The 21,399-nt window shown below is 37.3% G+C and overlaps 1 protein-coding gene across 1 annotated transcript in view; it reads left to right on the forward strand.

Annotated features, from left to right (window-relative positions):
- Positions 1 to 21,399, forward strand: part of RGS7 (regulator of G protein signaling 7) — a 521,139-nt gene that overhangs the window by 395,812 nt on the left and 103,928 nt on the right. The gene's annotated exons all lie outside the window — the stretch shown is intronic.

Raw genomic sequence — 21,399 nt, forward strand, 5'->3', positions numbered from 1 at the left:
TTTTTGTCTTTGTTTTCTTGGTTAGCTTGCCTAGAGGTTTATTAATATTGATCTCTTCAAATAACCAACTTTTGATTTTATTGAATTTCTTTACTGCTTTTCTGTTTCAAGTTCATTGATTTCTGCTGTAAATTCTTAGTATTTCTTTTCTTCTTCTTCCTTTGGATTTAATTTGCTCTCTTCCTTTTCTTCACTTCCTATTTTGGAAGTGTAGTTTATTGGTTTTAGATCTTTTTTAAAAAATGTATGTATTCAATGCTATACATTTCCCTCTAAGCACAGCTTTCACTGCATTACAGAATTTGATAACTTGTATTTTTAGTGTCCTTTAGTGAAAGTGTTTTTTTTTTTTGTCTTGAAATTTTTTGAAAACGTTATTTTCAAGTGTGTTGTTTACTTGCAAACATTTGAGGGCTTTCTAGTGATCTTTCTGTTACTAATTTCTGGTTTAATTTCATTGCTGTCTGAAAGCATACTCTGTAAGATTTCTATTTTCAAAATTTGTTAGAGTGTACTTTATGGCCTAGGACAGGGTCTGTTTTGGTGAATGTCCCATTGGAGCCTGAGAAGATTATACATTCTGCTATTGATGGATATAAATGTCAATTTGATCTGATTGATTGAGCATGCTTTTCTGTTCAGCTTGTCTTTACCAATTTTTCCACCACAGGATCTCTCAACTACAGATAGATGTGTGCTGAAGTCTTTAATCATAATACATATTTGCCATTTCTCTTTGAAGTCTCTCAGTTTTTGTCTCAAGCATTTTGATGCTTGTTATTAGGAGAATAAACATGGATTTTTATGTCTTCATGAAGAATTAACCCCTTCATCATAATAATGTCTCTGTTTCTTCTTAATAGTTGTTATTTTTTCTGAAGTCTGCTTTGAAATTAATTTAGCTACTCTTCTAGCTTTCTTTTTATTAGTGTTAGCATGGCAAATTTTTGTCCTCCCCTTTATTTGTAATCTATCTGTGTCTTTATTTTTAAAGTGGGTTTTTTGTAGACAGCGTATAATTAGGTCCTATCTTTTGTCCACTCTGAGAGTCTTTGTCTTTTAATTGGCATATTTAGACCATTACATTTAAAGTGATTATTAATATAGTTGGATTAATATCTATCCTATTTGTAGCTATTTTCTATTTATTTCCCTTTTTCTTTGTTTTTCTTTTCTTTCTTTCTTTCTTTCTTTCTTTCTTTCTTTCTTTCTTCCTTTCTTTCTTTCTTTCTTTCTGACTTCCATCTTTTCTCTGCCTTCTTTTCTTTTAACTGAGCATATCATATGCTTTTAATTGTTTAGAGATTCCCCTAGAGTTTTAAATATGCATTTACAACCAATCTAAGATCACTTTCAGATAACACTATAAAGTTTATGAGTAGTATAAGGACCTCATAAGAGAATATCCCCACTTTCTTCCTCCCAACCTTACAACACTGCTGTCATTCCCTTCACTTAATTATAAGCTATAATCACTGAATATATTGTTGCTGTTACTATTTTCAACAAATGATTATCCTTTATATCAATTAAGAATACTAAAAATAAAATACTTTGTTTTGCCTTCATTGACTCCTTCTCTAGAAGTCTTCCTTCTTTATGTGGCTCTGAGTTTCAAGCTATATAACTTTACTTTTCTTTGAAGAACTTCTGTTAGCATTTCTTATAAGACAGGCCTACTGACAACAGATATCCACAATTTTCATTTGTCTGAGAAAGTGTCTATTTCTTCTTCACTTTTGGAGGATAATTTTGCAGGATAAAGAATTCTAGGTTTTCAGTCTTTTCTTTCAACATATTAAATATCTCATTCCACTCTTTTTTTGCTTGTGTGGTTTCTGATGAGAAATTTCATGTAATTCTTATCCTTTGTCCTCTAAATGTGTTCCCCCCCATCTTCCCCCAATTTCTTTCAACGTTTTCTCTTGGTCTTTGGTTTTTCACCTTCAGAATATAATAGAGATAGATGATAGATAGATAGACGATAGATAGATAGATAATAGATAGACTGATATAGATACAGATAGATATAGATATAGATAGATATATAAATTAGATAGAAAGAGAGACAGAGACAGAGAGGGAAAGAGGGAAGATGTTTTGGTATTAATCATATCTGATGTTCTATGAGCACCCTGGATCTGTGGTTTGATGCCTATATTTGTTTGCTAGGGCTCCCATAACAAAATACCACAGACTAGGTAGCATAAACAACAGAAGGTGTTTTTTTTTCCCCCCTCATTGTTCTGGAAGCTAGAAGTCCATGATCAAAATGCTGTTAGGATAGTTTTCTCCTGAGACATCACTCCTTGGCTAGTAATGGCCAACTTTTCACTGTGTTTTCACATGGTCTTTTCTCGATGCATGCATATCCCTGGTGTCTCTTCTTCTTCTTATAAAGACATTGGTCATGTTGGATTAGGGTCTCAGTCTTATGATCTCATTTAACCTTAATTATCTATCTAAAGGTCCATTTCCAAATGCAGTCCTATTCTGAACTTACTGGGAGTTAGGGCTTCAACATATGAATTTTAAGGGGAAACAATTCAATCCATAGTACTGACTATTACTAATTTGGGACAATTCTCAGTCATTGTTGCTTCAAATATTTTTTCTGTTCTTTCTTTGTTCTTTTCTGGTACTCTCATTGTATCTCAGTTTTGCAAGTTTCTGTTGACATCCTCAAGCCCACTGATTTCTTTCCTTAGCTGTGGTATGTTAATATGAATATAATATTTAATATGATATTAATGTAATATAATTAATATTAATATAATATTAATATTAATAAGCCCATCAAAGGAATTCCTCACTTCTAGTACAGTGTTTTGATTTGTGTTTCCTTCTGATTGTTTTCTTAGTGTATCCATCTCTCTGCTTACATTGCTCACCTGTTCTTGCATGTCGTCTACCTTTTCCATTAGAGCCCTGAGTATTTTAATCACAGTTGTCTTTAATTCCGTGTCTGATAATTCCTGTATCCCTTCTACATCCGAATCAGCTTCTCATGCTTGCTCTGCCTCTTCAGACTGTTTTTTTTTTACATACCTTGTAATATTTTGTTGAAAGTTGAACAGAATGTACTGCATAAAAGAAACTAAGATGGCCTTTAATGTGAGGTTTTATGTTTAACTAGGCCTTAGGCTGCGTTCCCTGTTTCTGTAGCTATAGGTTTTGGAGGCTGTATTTTCCTCTGGTGTATTTGTTTTTGGCTCCCCTATTGTATTTGGGTTTCCTTAGATATTTCTTCTAACATAAGGTCTGAGACATGAGTTTTGTTTTGTTTTGTTTTTTACATTTGCTTCTTCCTTTATACAGGAAGCTTTTATCAATGTGGAGGGAGTTGTGTGTAAGTGTGGGAAGGGAAGCAGTATATAGTCCAATGATTAGATCTCAGTCTTTTATTGTGCCCCTGAGCTGCGACCTTCACAGATGCTCCTTGGCTGTTTGAGATGATCTCCCCGGCCCCCACCGTCCCCCCTTAAGTGACATAGGAACAGTATAAGGGGCTTAAACTGGTTACTTGTTTATCCCCAGGAAGCAGACAAGACTAGGCTGGAATTGGAATTTCCCTTCCCCCCAGGTAGTTTAGACTCAGATATAACCCCAGTTTATTAGGCACTGTAATATAGTTTCGCCTGAGAAAAGCTTTGTTAAAAAGAACAGAATGTTCTGGGTGTATTTCAAAATGGTTGCTACTTCCCTTTTCTTGTTGGAAGCACAAGGGAATTTTTCTCAGATCTTCCCTGCGAGAAGCTGGTAGGGCTCCTGGAGGTAAAATTCACAAATGGGTGATGTCCCCGGTCCCCTGGAGTTTTTAATGTTCTAGCTTGTTCATACTGAGCTTCCAGCAATAAGTCAGTTAACAGTTTTAATTTTCCTACCCCAGATGGAGGTTTCTGCTTTTGGGCTTCTGCACCAGTGAGTCCTGATTTTCTGTATATGCCTGTCTGCCTCTCTAGTTTAGAGACAGCGATTTGCCCTCTGGTCTCCATTCTCTGATGGATCTAGGAAGAAACAGTTGGTTTTTACTTTATTCAGCTTTTTAAAGTTTTGTGAGGATAGATGGGAATAACGATTTCCAAGCTGTTTACATGCTGGGCCAGAAACCAGAGAGCAGATTTTTATAGGGGAAAGGAAGAACAAATCACTACTAAGCAAGTTGTTTTTGTCTATTTTGTTTTTGCTTTTATTTCATTTTATCTTCAATATTTCATCATGGGATCATCTCTCAATCAACATCCGAGAGAAGTGGGAAACAAAGTTGGTTGTATCTTTTCCATGTGTTCTCCCTTTCCCCTGGCCTTTGGAGAGTGTCTGAAGTCCAACCATCAGTGTCATGGAAAATTTGAGGCTGTTATTTTCCTCTTGATTTCCCTGTAGCTTTGGAAGTGGCCTAGAATGGAAAAAGAGAGGAACCTGGCACACAAAGTTGGCAGACCTTGATAAAAGAGTGCATCTAAACTGAATTCTAATAATCCTTGCATGTTTTTAAACTTTATATCCGTTCCACCATAAACCTGTGATGAACACAATTAACATGTTAATGTTCTGACATGTTTTCCCCAAAGCTATCATGATCAGTGGTCACTTGCAAATTAATGTGCCCTGGCACAAGTTCAGAGATGCATCTGGAAAGAAAGATAAAACATCACACCCCACTAAGAATGTCACATCATCATTCAAAATTATAGAGGCTCTGGGATAATTAAAATTTTAAAACACAAAATTAAAAAAATAAAAATCTCCACTGATTCAGCTAAATTGCAGCAATCTTCTAATTTGTAGAATTGATGAACACCCATGCATCTCTGTTAACAAAAAAGAAAAGCTATACTGTATTTTTATTACTATAGTTATAAAGGGTAGTATTGGTATTATAATCTATTTTGTAAATTAAATATTCACCATGAACTAGTTTAGCCAAAACAAAAAACAACAAACCATGTCCTAAAAACAAAACACATTTACCCAGTATAATGTGAGAATTAACTCATCATCCAAGACTTTTAGTTAAAAAGAAGTAAAGAATTTATGACATCTTTAGAATGTATATATTGGCACAAATCATTCTCCTCCTTTATAAAATGTCCCACACTTCGTCATTTCAAGACACGAAACTTACTGATAAAAAAAAAAGTAAGCCACTAAACAGTTGACTTTTACCTGACTTTGGCAAAAATTGAGACACCTGATTTACTCTCTTAACTTATATTGACATGTACATATATACATTTACATATGTATGTGAATATCACACACACGTTTAAGTGTATTATGTGTATACTTGTATCATGCCTACATACAATACACATATAGTTATCCAAATGGAAAATTTAAACATCCCTAAACATGGTATCTACAAAATAAAATTAAGACTATATTAGTATTTTTGAAATGCATCTCTAGTTCTAATCTCAACTCTAGAAATGCTCCCTGTTGTACTGAAAAGAACTTCACATATTAACTGAGCCACCAGCTTGGAAATCTCTTGATGCTTGTTTGTCCAAATAGTGAAGCGTATCTGTTGAGAAGACTCATGCCTAATGACTTGCATTATCTACTGGTTTCTGGTTTGGCCCTTCCTTAGCAATTCCCTGGCCTCTGCTGGCTTGTAGTCTTTTCTTTATGCCACCCACAATCAACAGTATGACAAGAAAAAGAGAAACACATTTGATATCTTATAGCAATACATATTCAACTTTTAACTGCCTAATTAATGTCTGCATTATTTTGTGTCTTTACATTATTATTTATTCACATATTACGAGGAAAAATTTTTCCATTAATCAGTCTATGATACACATATGTAAATATACACGTGTATGTTTGTGTATATGTATTGGGGGTGGGTGATGGATGATTGCTCTGTGTACAAAGCCCAAATTTGGAAGCCTTGAAATCCATTATAATATGAAATAATCAAAATGCTTCCTAATAGGGGATTAGTCTGGATGCCATTGCAAGTCACTAGAATGGAGTTTTGAGGACCTGTAGTCTCTCAAGTGCCTAATATTTCACTTTTTCTCAATGTATGGCCCTAACTTATCAGTATCAACCGGGATAATTTTAAAATGCAGAAACCTGGCCTCTTTCCCAACCAATGAAATCTAAGATGCCAACCCAAGAATTGGCATCAATAAGCACTTCCAGATGTACGCTAATATTTGGAAGCCATGCAGTCAATATTTATTTAGCTTACCAAGTCAGATTAATTATTTTTAATGTTTATTTTTGAGAGAGAGAGAGAGAGTAGGTGTGTATGCGTGCAGGAGGAGCAGAGAGAGAGAGAGCAACACAGAATCTGAAGCAGGCTCCAGGCTCTGAGCTGTCAGCACAGAGCCTAACGGGGGGACTCAAACTCGGGACCGGCGAGATCATGACCTAGGCCAAAGTTGGACTTAACCGACTGAGCCACCCAAGCGCCCCTGCCAAGTCAGATTAATTTGATATTTGCATTCCTGGTGGTTTTACATTTAGTTTCACTTTAAATGGATATCACTGTTTATCCAACAGCATTTCAAATAATAGTATATCAGACATTTGAATAAGAGTTCACAGCTTATATCGCATCTTTACGTACATTATCTGATTTAATCCCTACAAAAAAATCTTCAAAATGTTATTAGCCATAGTCAACAGATGGAAAAAAAAAGAGCCAGAGAGATAAAGAGTCTTCCCTATTTGCTAAAAATGACACAGCCAGGATTGGAGCCAGGATTTCTGAGTTTTATGCTTCTCCCATAAAGCTCTACCACACTTGCCTTACTTTCATGGTCCCCTGAGCATGAGAGTTTCTCAGATTTGCATACCATGGTGGTGTTTACAAGATTTACAACTAGCTGGATGTTTAGCCACACATGGTCAGTATGCAGCTGCCAATGTAATTCTGGAGTAAAGGAGAGAAGTCAGCATCAGATGGGAAGATTTTTGAGTCCTCGGTGTCTACAATGTAGTTCAAGGCATGGTTGTGGACAAGATCATTCAGGAAGGACATGCAGAGTGAAACAAAGAGAAGGACCAGGTCAGAATTTCAAGAATATCAACATGTAGGGAGAAATTGCCAGAAGAGGAGCCAGCAAAAGGGAATGAGAAAAGGATGTGGAGATCAGATCCCGTGGAGGGAATGGGCAGTGAGGAAACTGGGCAGCTGGGACTGCTTTCTCAACTACTTGGCAATGGAGTGGGGAAAAGGAAAAGAGATGAATGGATAAATAAGGGAAGAGAGAAAAGAGGTAAAGAGTGAGCCTACTCACTGGATGGAAATGGTGTTGCAGGGTCAGTGGCATGGCCTTCAATATGGAAGAAAGTGGGATTTATTTGGAAAATAAGGGGAAGCTTCAGTGAACAGAGAGGCATTACAGTAGGGTGAGCAATACATCTGTCACAGGTGGTTAGCTTCTTGTCCAAAAGACAATAGGAATGAGCAGAGTATTCCTTTCTCAGTCCAGAATCTAGCACCTCTCCCTCTCTAGAATACTGATCCTTAATGGGCAATGCTGTTGAGGAAATCATTTTCTCATCTATCTATGCTGTAACTTACAGCTGAATTTCAACCACTCTATTATGGCACATTTAGGTAGGGTAAAAGATAATGTCTCCATTATCTTACCCACGTACGTTTTAGGTAGGAAAAAAATGACCATAAGGTGGCACTGTATAGGAAAAATTATGAAATAGGTGTATCTATTTCAGAAAAAAGGAGTATGGATAACTCATATATGAACTGTAATGTATGTGTGCTGTTTACCTGTGAAATTATTGGAAGCTTATTGTCTAGGAATGCCACTGATACAAATATGCATCATGGGATTAACTAAACAGTTCAGAACAATCTAAGTGGATGATGATGACGTAAGATAAGCATTAATTTTGAATTATTTAAAGCCATGGACATCAGTCACTGGAAATCATGACCAACTGAAAACAACACTGGGACTTCAGTAATGATAAAATATTCTCCTGGAAAATGATTGGAATCTCAATTATCCATGGATATGTGTGTTCAAAGCTTTGCAACGTTCTGGCCAAGTATCATGTGACAGACTTCTCAGCAAAGTCTGCATTAGAAGCGTCAGTAAGTTCTATTCACTAGCTGATTTTAGTTTATGCATTCCAGATTTTAACGTAACCTTTTTGCCTGATACTTCCTGATGCAAACTGAAGGAAACACTTGCATCACTGCGTCCTTTACAGCCCTCAGGATCCCTGGAGCAGTGCACTGCAGGCCTTGCGTTGACAAGCACAGCTGTAGGGGTTTGTTTGAATGAACAAGCTCTCCTAATACCAGTTCACTGAGGACACCTTCTAGCTTCCTTGTGAATCACTTGACTCACACAATCAGGTGCCTTTCTTCAAGTGACACAATGGAAGCACTTAGGAAATTGTAATTGTGGTTATTATGTTTTGGGACCTGAATCAGGATGGAAACATTCTGGTTGAAGTGGACCTCTTTTTTTTTTTAATGTTTATTTATTTTTGAGAGGGATAGACAGAACATGAGCAGGGGAGGGGCAGAGAGAGAGAGGGAAACACAGAATCTGAAGTAGGCTCCAGGCTGTCAGCACAGAGCCAGATGCAGGGCTCAAACCCGTGAACCACAAGATCATGACCTGAGCCAAAGTCGGATGCTTACCAGACTGAGCCACCCAGGCACCCCTAGGTGGAGGTGGAATGGGAAGAAGGTAGGGAGCTTTGATGGTGTCAGGGTACAAGCGAAACATCCCATTATATTTAGGCATAATAACAGGAAGTACATTTATTTCATTTAAAGCCTTAGTAAGCAGGGGCGCCTGGGTGGCTCAGTCGGTTAAGCGTCCGACTTCAGCTCAGGTCACGATCTCACGGTCCGTGAGCTCGAGCCCCGCGTCGGGCTCTGGGCTGATGGCTCAGAGCCTGGAGCCTGTTTCCGATTCTGTGTCTCCCTCTCTCTCTGCCCCTCCCCCGTTCATGCTCTGCCTCTCTCTGTCTCAAAAACAAATAAACGTTAAAAAAAATTTTTTTTAAATAAAATAAAAAAAAATAAAGTTTTAGTAAGCAAAAAATAGCTAGTCACCATGGCAGTGATGAAAACAAAAACGATCTGGACTCCCCATGCAGACTTTTTGAAGATCAAAGAATGAAAAGGAAAGTTAAAAAAAATAGAGAAGACTATAGGCAAGATCATTTATAATTTAAATAAATATTAATATTCCTGGATTGTATGAATTAGAAGTACTATTTCATGAAGACTCAATTTTCTCAGGTCTGGCAATTAAAGCTGAAAAGACAGTTTTGGTTAATAAGCATATCAGCAGGAGAGGTATTAGTTTTTTTCATTGTTTGAGTATTGAGTGGCGGGGGTGGAAAACAGACTATTATAGCTCACTTAGTTTTCAGTCTTACTTTGAAATGTTAACCTGGGAAATTAGAGGCAGAACTTTTATGCCTGAGTGGTAAATAGTCTACACTGTGTGATTCTCTGGTTGGATAACAGAGGTTTTTTGTAACATGAGCTGAAACAACAAACATAACAGTACTTCTAAGTCCATGTGATTTGCCAAAAAAAAAAAAAATCCCTTAATTAAAACCTGCTTAGGGGCACCTGGGTGGCTCAGTTGGTTAAGCTTCCAAATCTTGTGGTTTGGGCTCAGGTCATGATATCATGGTTTGTGAGATCAAGCCCAATATTAGGCTCTGCAATGACAGCACAGCATGGAGCCTGCTTGGGATTCTTTCTCTCCCTCTATCCCTCTGCCCCTCCCATGCTCAGGTGCACAATTTCTTTCTCTCTTTCAAAATAAACTTTAAAAAAAATTTAAGTACCTGCTTAAAGGGAGATTTGCGTATCTGTTTTTATATTCCTCTTGAGCAAAGAGGGGGTGGGGGGACTTTTAGTATTTTGCTTCTACATTCTCTTAACAGAAGGGAGATTTAGATTTTTAAAAACTTTTTTAATGTCTTTTTATTTTTTAAAGAGAGAGAGACAGAGCACAAGTGGGGGAAGGGGCAGAGGCAGAGGGAGACACAGAATCTGAAGCAGGCTTCAGGCTCTGAGCTGTCAGGACAGATCCCGATGCAGGGCTCGGACTCACAGACTGCAAGATCATGACCTGAGTCAAAGTCAGACGCTTAACCGACTGAGCCACCCAGGCACCTCTAGATTGTTTTAAATCACATTAGGCAAAGGCTGTCATGAGAACCCTGGAAAGTGAAACAAGAGAGAAAACCTGGGGACCCTGGCCAGGATCTGAATTTTCTGTGGGTGTAGGGGCTGTATGCACTAAAACTCTTCCCTACCCCAGAATGCTACTGTCAGTGTTAGACCATGACCTCCTCCAGCCGTGGAATGTCAGAGCTGGAGGGAGCCTGAGAAATGATTCAATTCAATGGTCTCAGCTAACGATGAGGCAACTGAGCTCCAGAGAGTGGCAGGACTTACCAGGCCAAGGTCATACCCCTCATTATTGTCCAAATTTAGAACACACTATAAAGTGAGATAAGTAGGAAGATAGCTGAAGCCCTATTTAGCAGAGCATCCAATACAAAATTTCAATAACTTAGTCTTAAATGGTTGCAACTGTTCTCAGGCTACCAAGTATATACTAAATGTGCTCTGCCATTGTGTTTCTATTATTGCTATGGAACAAATTCTGGCAAGCTGAATTTTCTGTGATTGACCTGGTCTGTGCTTTCATGCTAAGTTAGAGGTGTCAGATTCTTGTTAAGAAGTTTCTCTTTAAGCCAAGAAATATTTTTCTAAGGCTGCCCAAACTCCTGCTGTTGCTTTATGGTTTCTTTATAAAGCCTTGGCTGGCTCCCAACTGTTATAATAAAAGTGATAACACATTGTACTCCCAGATCACTGTGGTATTTGTCAAGTTTCAGGCTATACCTCAGGCTTTTTCCTTGGGGTGGCAGGGAAGCAGAGGACAAGGCTTGCAAACTCTTCTTTTTGTTGTTGTTGTTGTTGCAAACCCTTCCGAAACATATTTCTGTTTTAGACATGTGTTGCCAGCTGAGTAACTCTGCTTAGTTTATAGAGAGAACCCGAATTCCACTGCCTAGCTCACTATTGCAGTTCTCTGTTCAAACCACCCGATGAAAAGACCCTTAAGATAAAATGTGTCAGGAGTGAATTCTGGGAATGGAATCACTAGGACACTACTTAGCAATTGCTGAGTGCACTTTGGAGGTTCAATCCTGCACAACGGCTCGTGCAGTACCTTGAGAAGACATTTAATGAGGTACTGGCAGTCTTTCCAAAGCACAGTCACACGGAAACACAAGGAGATATCAAAGTGAATAGTTCCACAACCTCTTTCTGAAGTGACCAGCACAAACTTGGGGTAAACTTTATAAACATTTGCTTAGAGATCCTGGTCCCATGTAGCATCTGTATGCCTCAGGCCACTGTAGTGAACACAGACACAGAGGACTTCCCAACTGAAGTCTGTGTCACAATGTAAGTAGCAGGACCATGCCAGATGGCATGTTAGATGGACCCTGGGAAATTAGAAGTTGAAGATTCAAAGCCCCAGGTGACATTTTCACAAATTAGTTTTATTTCACACCTGACACAACCAATTATGTCAATGCAATTCAACAAATACTGAGCATTTAGGGGTGTGCAAGGCCTTGTGCTCATGCAGTGGCAGGAACAACGGTAAGTGAGAGACGGTCCCTAATCCACATCAGCCAGCAGTCAAGGAGAGGTAACAGGCAGGGTCCACAAATGAACCTTACCCTTCAGCATACCTCCAGTATGACCTTTCTCTCACCTCTAGCTCTTTGTCCCAGACATACATCAGCTCTGGACTTGAACTCCACACCTTAGAACTTCCGCGAGGACCCTGAACACGTTGCACTTCACTTACCATTCTTTCTGCATGATTCACTGGGAAGACCATGAGTTTGGGAACCAGAAACACTGCTTCATATCCTCACTCAGCATTTACTAGCTGTGACCTTGTGTCAGTGACTTAACTTTTTGAATTTCAGTTTCCTCATCAATATAATGGGATCTCAAAATCAAATCGCATTTTACACCTAGCAGAGCATCAGTCATAAATGTTTACTCAATCAGTAGTTTTCTCTCTTACTCTTTTGCACATCCCCACAGATTTGTGAGCTTTCTGATGCTCTTATTCTCTCTTTTTTTAAGGTTTTACAGAATCTGAGTTCGTAACAAAGGACTCTTTTATGTATTCTTCATTGTATTCAAAATATATTATGTTAACGAAGCAGAGAAGAAACTGAGGGCTGCTGTCTCAGTTATTGCTGGGTTTATGAATATAAGATTTTTTTCTGGCTTTCTAAAAAAATGTGGCAAGCACCAATTAACTCGTAATGCTGTGACAACAGTCTTAAGTGGATTTTGATTTGCAAATCACATTAATCTTGTCTTGAAATATCTTCATTGGTTTCCTTGGAAACTTTGAAATTGATTTTAAGGTGCACACTCTAAGTTTCAAGGCTCATAACCATAGCGATATGGATCATTTTAGCTCCTCATGGCATTTAAATCTTCTGCCCTCTGAGCTGGAAAAAAGTCTTAGCTACTGGTAACCTTTAATAGTAGGTGCACTGCAATGTTTTAGTATCATTTATGATATTTGTATATTTAACAATGTATGAAACATTTTAAATAATATGAATTATTCACTGAAATTGGAAAGAATATGAACTGTGTTTTATTTGTTTTTTGTTTTTTTGTTTTTTTAAATAGGTTTATGTCCATCTGCCTGCATTATTTTTCTGCAGTCTAAGGCTAATATCACACATTACATCACACATCACACATCACAGCATGGTTGACTAATCAATATTCTGTGTTAGGCAATGCATATAAACCTTTACAGACCTTCTCTTCCCAACCCCTAGGGAATAACAATTTACTCTATCATAGTAAAGAAGTATTCTCTTTCAAAGCAGATTTTCTAAACTTTAGATTTCTACTGCTTAATCTTTCTGAGCAAGTTGAGAATGACAGAAATTTACAGAGAGAGAAAAAGGAAGACAGAGAGAAAATGTTATCCTTTTGTAAAACTACAGGGGACTGGCATATATTCAATAAGAATACTCAAGTCACTCTAAATTATTAGACTTACTCCAAAACTACAGAAGAAAGTAAATTTATGTTATACTCACACCGTGCATGTATGTCTGCGTATGTGGACCACACAAAAAGCATAGCAAAACATGCTTTAAGTAACGTCAAAGCTGTATATCATTAACAGTCTCTATCTTTTCTGGGAGAAGGTTATGCATTGTTTATTTTTAGTTAATGTATTATTTTGCTAAAAAAAGTGCAGTGGATTCCAGTCTCTTCTCCACCCTGACTCCCCTCTTCCAAAAAGAGGGAATGACTTCTATTTGTATCTTGGAAATTATGCTGAAAAGGAAAGAATGAGATGCAAGAAAGAGTGATAAAAAATTGATAAATGCCAAAACAAACACTGCTTTTTAAAAACTAATTAATTTTAGAGTTTAAATCAAAGTGGAATTAAAAAGGCAGACAATAATAATATATCAGTTCTGAAAATTTCATATATCTCCTATGTTTGACAGTTTAAAATCACTCTTCAAAATGGTATTCTCAGGGAAGAAAATCACATTGGAAATTTCAGAATAGTTAAGACTGGGCTACATTTTCCTCTGGAGGTATTCACAGACTTGTCAAGGTTTCCAGGGAACCATAGATTTAAACAACTATGTTTCCTCATTTTTTTTTTTACAGTGGACTTTCTAACAGTTATGAAATTTTCCTATTAAGAAAAAGCTTTTATATTAAGTGAAAATTTTGCAATAAGGTTTCACTTTTTAAAAATTATTCTTTAGAAAATTTTGCAATATATTTATGTTTTTTCATAAACTATAGATTAATAACAATTGTAAAGATGACTGAAATCAGAAAAATTTTTCATAGAAGCCTTATAATCATAGGAAGTTTTCAAATGTCAACTAATTTCTAAATATAGTTCTGTTACAAAGCAGACTAACAAGTGATCAGTTCTATAGAGATAGCGTAATTAATATATGAGTTCAAGAAGAAAGAATAATACAAATTCCTCCCACAGAAGAGGTTGTCCATGTATTTTCTTTGCTGTTTGGAGCCCATATTTTTTTAAATGTGGGTATTTACATTTTAGAATTATATGATTTATTAATATTTAAATTTATGTCAGGGGTGCCTAGGAGGCTCAGTTGGTTGAGCCTCTGACTCTTGATTTCAGCCCAGGTCATCATGATCCCAAGGCCGTGGGATTGAACCCCACCTCAGGCTTCACACTGAGCATGGAACCTGCTTAGGATTCTCTCTCTCTCTCTCTCTCTCTCTCTCTCTCTCTCTCTCTGACCCTCTCTCCTGCTTGTGTTCTCTCTCTAAAAAATTAAAAATAAGCAAGTTAATAATAAATTATGTCAAAATTTTTGGAGTCAAATTAAAAATGCTTTTTTTTTTTTTTCTCCCTGAGGTGAGTCCATGCTTTCATAGAGGGCATCCTTGGAACAAGGTTGGGCATGACAAATTCCAGACAAAAGGGTTCTAAGACATATTCAAAAATAACACCCAGAAAAGCATGGTTAAAGATTTGATTTCAAGCTCCATTATGGGAGAAATATGTATGATTTTAACATAAACTATATAAATAAGGGAAAAAGAAAAGTGAGTCCTACTAAGTTCCTGCTGCTTATCTAGAAGAAGATTATTTTTTATTTTCTTAAGGATGTCTTTATGTGTAACTTTTTATCACAATAGATTTATCCCCATCGTGGAAAGGAGAAGAAAATCAAAGGAAAATTGAGTCATGTAAAAATGTCATGGCTAGATTAACACAGTTGGATCTTTAGGACTAAGCAAACATACCGTCAGCTTAGGGAAGCCTTTCTTGCCCCCATCCTCTCTGCCCAGATGAGAGGGGCAGGCAGCTATCTTTTTTCCCTGGATTGTGAGTCACTTGAATGTTTGTGGACTAGATCTTGTTTCACTTTGTATCCCCCTGTGCCTAGGACAATAGCCGAAGTAGGTGTTCAATAAACATTTTTGAGTGAATTTTTGAGTGAGCCCTAGGATTTATTTTGTGGTCCAATGAATTATACTTAGCTTTAAAGACGCCAACTATCTATGCTCAAATTTGTAGGAAGAAAACAACGTAGGGATTGTGAACAGCAATATTTGAGATGACCATCTTTGAATTTCAACGGGGACCTCTATACTTGTCCTATGGGGCTTGAAATGACAGTTAAGCAGTCATAAAACATCCCTTGTCCTAGAAATCAAGAGAGATTTTTAAGGGACAAAATTGTAAGATGTCAGAAGTCCATCAAAAGTTGTAAATCGATGAAAGCAATGTGGAATAGTTGGTTTTAATTTCATATTCTAAATGGACATACAATTGTTATGAACCTCAAAAAAGAATAGAAGCAAGTGTATGAGAGAAACTGATTATAGGATACATTATACATACTCTGATTTTTTTTTTAATTTTTAAAAGTTTATTTATTTTGAGAAAAAGAGCAAGCAGGATAGGGGCCAAGCGAGAGGGGAGAGAGAGAGTCCTAAGCAAGCTCCGCACCGGCAGTACAGAGCCTGGTGCAGGGCTTGAACTCACGAGCCGTGAGATCATGACCAGAGCTGAAATCAAGAGGTGGACACTTAACTGACTGAGCCACCCAGGCACTCCCATACTCTGATTTAATTAACTTATATGAACACCAAATGAGGAAGCAGTGTGAGGGATTTTACCACAAACTACCACTGCCAGGGTCAGCACCTGATAAGATACTCCTATTCTCATGGAGTCTCTGGGATACTCTAGGAACTTTTTGTCCTAAAGCCTTGAGCTGAGCCCTTCCTCTTACATTTACTACCTCTGAGAAATTTAGCCAAACTCTTCCATCTTCAGCCTTATATTTCCAACTATATTGCATATACATATACATATATATATATATATATATATATACGCAATATAAGATTAAATGTATCTGCAATGGAACTGATTATCAGCTTTTTAGCCAAGTCTGATGAAAATTCTAAGTATACTTCAGATTGAAGGGACCATATAACTTTTTGTTTAAAAAAACAAATGTCTTCTTTAAACATTTAAAGGCAAAGAGTGAGCCTGCTCACTGGATGGAAATGGTGTTGCAGGGTCAGTGGCATGGCCTTCAATATGGAAGAAAGTGGGATTTATTTGGAAAATAAGGAGAAGCTTCAGTGAACAGAGAAGCATTAGAGTAGGGTGAGCAATATGTCTGTCACAGGTGGTTAGCTTCTCGTCCAGAAGAGAGTAGGAATGAGCAGAGTATTCCTATCTCAGTCCAGAATGTAGCACCTCTCCCTCTCTAGGTGGGGTATATGTTTGTAGCTCACATCATTTCTGTCAGGCGCAGAGAAGGCGGAGAGGAGATACGTGGAAGTGACTTGTACACTAAATTGGCTTGGAAAGTAATGGTGGTTATTCATTTATTTATGAGATGTATAGTGAATACTAAAAATAATTATTGTTTACCTATGTATTTGTCTCCTCCCAGTTTAACGTAAGGATTGAGGCAGCTAGGAATATTGACTGAATTTTCAGTGTATCTAAGTGCCTAGAACCTTACTTGGCACACTGAATGAATTAATGAACAAATGAATACATCTCAGTTTATATAAAGTTACATCATAAATTTGAAAAAAAAATGTATCTTTTTTTGTTTCTTAATATAGTTGGCTAATCATAGCTTAAAGAAATGTATGCATTACAGAGAGATCTAGACTATAAATATACTGTTGAATATTTAAAATGGAATTATTGCCAAGGTCATGAAGTCAAATTCTAACTTATTCCTAAAAATTATATGTTCCTTTCAATCTGAAGTATACTTAGAGTTTTCATCAGACTTGGCTAAAAAGCTGATAATCAGTTCTGTTGCAGATACATTTAATCTTACATTTGCATAATACCTTATACATTTTCAAAAGGTCTTTACATTGATCGTTTCCTTCAATTTTCACAGCCATCATATGAAGTCAGAAAAAAATGTATTAAAATTCCCATTTGTCAGGAATCAGACTCAGAAAGGACAGAAAACTTTGTCACCCACCTAGGAACAGGCATCACTTGTTGACTTTTGAAATTATGTCTCATCTGTTCATTTGTCAAAGCCCTAACTTTTACCTGTTGTGTGTTTTTCTTGGGTTTGTGAAACAATCTGGTTTATTTAATTTCTTTACAACCTTAATTAGAATAATTTACCATTTGCAGACCTGTAGTGCTGCTCTGGTCATGGATGCTTTTGCTAATATCCTTTAATCAGGACACCTCTGGGGAAGGTCCATGGAGGGAACCTATCAGAATTTCCAAAGAACAAGAAAGAAATATAATGAACACGTAAAGTCAAAGAGCAAAACATAAACACAAGAGTTCAGGAAACAGGTCCTTAGATGTTTAGCAAAGTTCTGTCACCCTAATCCTCTTCTGCCTTGATCAGGCTACTTTACTCTTACTTTGTACTGTCCTGAACGTCCTAGGCCTCTTATTTCAGCCTGGAGAGCCATGAAACTGTTCTCCAGGTTACTTTGCGTTTTAGGATACACCCTTGACTCAGAGCTTGTACTGAATATTTCTCCAAATAAGAATAGTTCTTTCCAGACAACTGGGTTCAAATTTCAGTTCAGCTCCTTAGTAGCTATATACTTGAACAAGTTAACTCTCTGTGCCCAATTTTCTCATCTGTGAAACAGAGATAACAGTAATACATCCACCTGATGGGGTTGCTTGAAGGATTAATTGTCTAATTTATAAAGCATTAAAATGGTGGCTGGCACATAGCAAGAGCTAGATAAGTGTTAGCTATTACTATTATTATTAGTATTTTCATCACTACTCTTTTTATATCCCTTATTATTTTCAAGCTTTTATTAGTATAAGCGTTATCTTCTCCTAGAAAGAAGAGAAACAGCCTCAAAGGTCATTGTGGTTCTGTCCATAAGGAAGCAGATGGTTTCATTTTATTGAGGCTACTTTATGTAGTGCTGACAGGGGTGGGGGGTGGTTGGAGTGCAGAGGGGGCGGGGAAGCCAAGGTTCTCAACCAGTTTTTGTTTTGGCAAATAGGAGTGAAGAAATAAGAGATGGAAGGGAACTTTGAGAGGGAAGTTGCATATAGGTCAGCCAAGTTACTTTTAAAAATCAGCTTTTCCTACCCTATCGGCTGCTTTTCTGAGCCACCATCAACCTCCAGTATACATTGGGAGAGGTTGCCATAAAACTGACCCAGGGCCATTTTGAGATTCACTGTCATTTAGAGATTTTCTGTGTTCAAGTTTCAAAATCACTATGTGAGTCATATCAGATTCTCTCTATTTAGACTTAGATTCTATTTAGATTCTCTCTGTATTAGATTCTCTCCATTTAGATAAATAACAGAAAACAGGTGTGCTATTTTCTAACAAAAAATAATATATTTCAACCACATTAACATAGCAACTATGTTGTATTATTTTTCTATTGCATTGTTATTATTAAAAATTATGTTATCTGTTCTCTCCCATTTACTATCCATATACCTCATATGAGCTTGAGTAATTTTCTACAAAGTTTATTTATTTATCTTGAAAGACACAGAGCTAGCGCAAGTGGGGGCTTCACCCCAGTATCTATCATGGTTTGGTGATTAGCCAGTGTTCTTTGATGTCTAATGTTTGACTTTGACTCTTGCCTCAACTAAGAATTACTTAATCTCCTCCTACTTGCATTACCTCATCTGCAAAATGGGAAAACTACTAGCACCTGCTTGGTGTGGCTACGCCACTTGGACAGGATAAGTATGTGAGATGTTTGAATAGTTCCTGGCACGTGGAAAGTATTCAATAAATATTGGACATTGCTTTCACATTATTCATAGTACTATACATTGCCCATCACTCTAGACCAGTTCCCTATAAGCTAAGAGCAGTGATGGACCACTGACCTCATCACTTTATCCCCAGGGCTTAGAAGAACACGGGTACTCTGTAGGCATTCAATGAATATTTGCTGAATGAAGGAATGCATCCAATAGCCATCACATCTCTTGCACTTTTTCTTCTTCTTCTGTTTTTTTATTCCCCCTCATGAAGGCAGATATTCAGTTCTTCTCCAGGAACTAAAGATACTTTGGAGACTCATGTAATTACTTCACATAGACCCCTCTCATCCTAAGATTCTTAAAATCTTTATAAAACCGACACTTTTCCATTTTTACCATTCAAGGCTGAAAGAGTAATTGGTATGATGTGGCCCCCTGCGGGTAGAAGACAGTATTACAGTGAACCCAGCTCCAGGCTTCTGACCCCCATCACCCTGTATGTACTTGGGCACTTGGAAGTTCTGTCTTTTTTGCCCTCTCGGGGCCCTCTTCACTTTGAATTTCTTTGGAATGTAAGCTCATTGAGAATAGGACCCTTGTCTTTTTGTTTTATTCACAGTTGTACTCCCACCATCTGGCGCATAGCAGGCATCTAGTAAATGTTTGTTGAATTAAATAAATAAATGCATTTTTAAAAATCATTTTCTATCATTTTTCTCTCCTGATGGCCCAAAAATCTGGTGCAGCTATTAACATAAAACATTGATAAGTTACTTGGTTTTATATAGAGTTTCAGTATTCAGATGATGAGAGATAATAGGGTAAAAAGAATGAGAAAATAGAGTGAATAATGAAATTAAAAATATAATTTAATGGTTGCCTGTTATGAACAAAACTGGTCATATGTTTAAAATTGAAGTATGTATTAACATAAAGTTTGGAAAATATTTCAAGATTGTTGAACAGTGTACTTCAGATGTAACAACACATATGTACTTAAGTTTATTATTTAAAATTCTTAGCAGTGCTAATTCATGATAGTTCTGCAAGGAAGAGACAGTTCACAAGTGAGATACTAAAAAATCTCAAGGGCCCTCTCTGCAGTGTCCCATTTGGAACAAAAAAAAAAGCTTTATGTAGAAATCCATACTCAACAAGGCTTTTATTTATTTTTTTTTATATATGAAATTTATTGACAAATTGGTTTCCATACAACACCCAGTGCTCATCCCAAAAGGTGCCCTCCTCAATACCCATCACCCACCCTCCCCTCCCTCCCACCCCCCATCAACCCTCAGTTTGTTCTCAGTTTTTAACAGTCTCTTATGCTTTGGCTCTCTCCCACTCTAACCTCTTTTTTTTTTTTTTTCCTTCCCCTCCCCCATGGGTTCCTGTTAAGTTTCTCAGGATCCACATAAGAGTGAAACCATATGGTATCTGTCTTTCTCTGTATGGCTTATAGATGCTGGAGAGGATGTGGAGAAACGGGAACCCTCTTGCACTGTTGGTGGGAATGCAAATTGGTGCAGCTGCTCTGGAAAGCAGTGTGGAGGTTCCTCAGAAAATTAAAAATAGACCTACCCTATGACCCAGCAATAGCACTGCTAGGAATTTACCCAAGGGATACAGGAGTACTGATGCATAGGGGCACTTGTACCCCAATGTTCATAGCAGCACTCTCAACAATAGCCAAATTATCAACAAGGCTTTTAAAAGGATATTTCACTTGTAAAAGTACTCTGTAATAAGAAGGAACTTGTCCAGTGAACCCGAAAAACAGTATAGCTAATAATTCCATACATTACTTTCCCTTTGGAGTTAACACAGCACTCTTCAGTATATCATGTCCTATAATCCTAACCTCAATCTTGTGGAATAGATGCCCCAAGTATTTTTATACTCATTACACAGGTGAGCAACTGGAATCTCATGAAGGTTAAGTGACTTTTCCAAAATCACAGTTAATGAGGGTGGGCAGACTCCAGATCTGAAAACTCATGGACCATTGCTCCTTCTACTTACTATACCCCATGGCCTCTCCTAGGATATCTGTGATTTTGTCTTTCTAAATTGATGATCGGGGATTAGACAATAGGCATAGCATGAGTCTCATGTCCCGAGTTATCAGTAATTTCTGATGTCAATCTCATCCTTTTATAGATTATAATATTATTTTGTAACATACTGCCTGTGTCTTTTTCCTTTTATCTAAGAAACCAAGGAAAAGGAGTGGGGAGGATCCAAGTTCAGATATCCAAGTTCAGATACTATTTATGACTTTTTTTTAAAGGTTTATTTATTTTGAGAGATTGTGAGTGGGAGAGGGGCAGAGAGAGAGGAGAGAGGGAGAATCCCAAGCGGGCTTCATGTTATCAGTGCAGATAGTGATGTAGGGCTCATGAATGGTGAGATCATGACTGAACCGAAATCAGTTCAGTTGGACACTTAACTGACTGAGCCACCCAGGTACTCCCATGACTATCTTGATCCCAGTTCAGTGAATGTAGATTACTCATTCATTAGAAAGTTACACAGCTCTTTGGCATTATCTGTTAGGTTTCCTATTCCTACTGGATGTTTTATT

The sequence above is a fragment of the Lynx canadensis genome, chromosome F1 (genome assembly GCF_007474595.2).
Source record: "Lynx canadensis isolate LIC74 chromosome F1, mLynCan4.pri.v2, whole genome shotgun sequence".
Taxonomy (NCBI): domain Eukaryota; kingdom Metazoa; phylum Chordata; class Mammalia; order Carnivora; family Felidae; genus Lynx; species Lynx canadensis.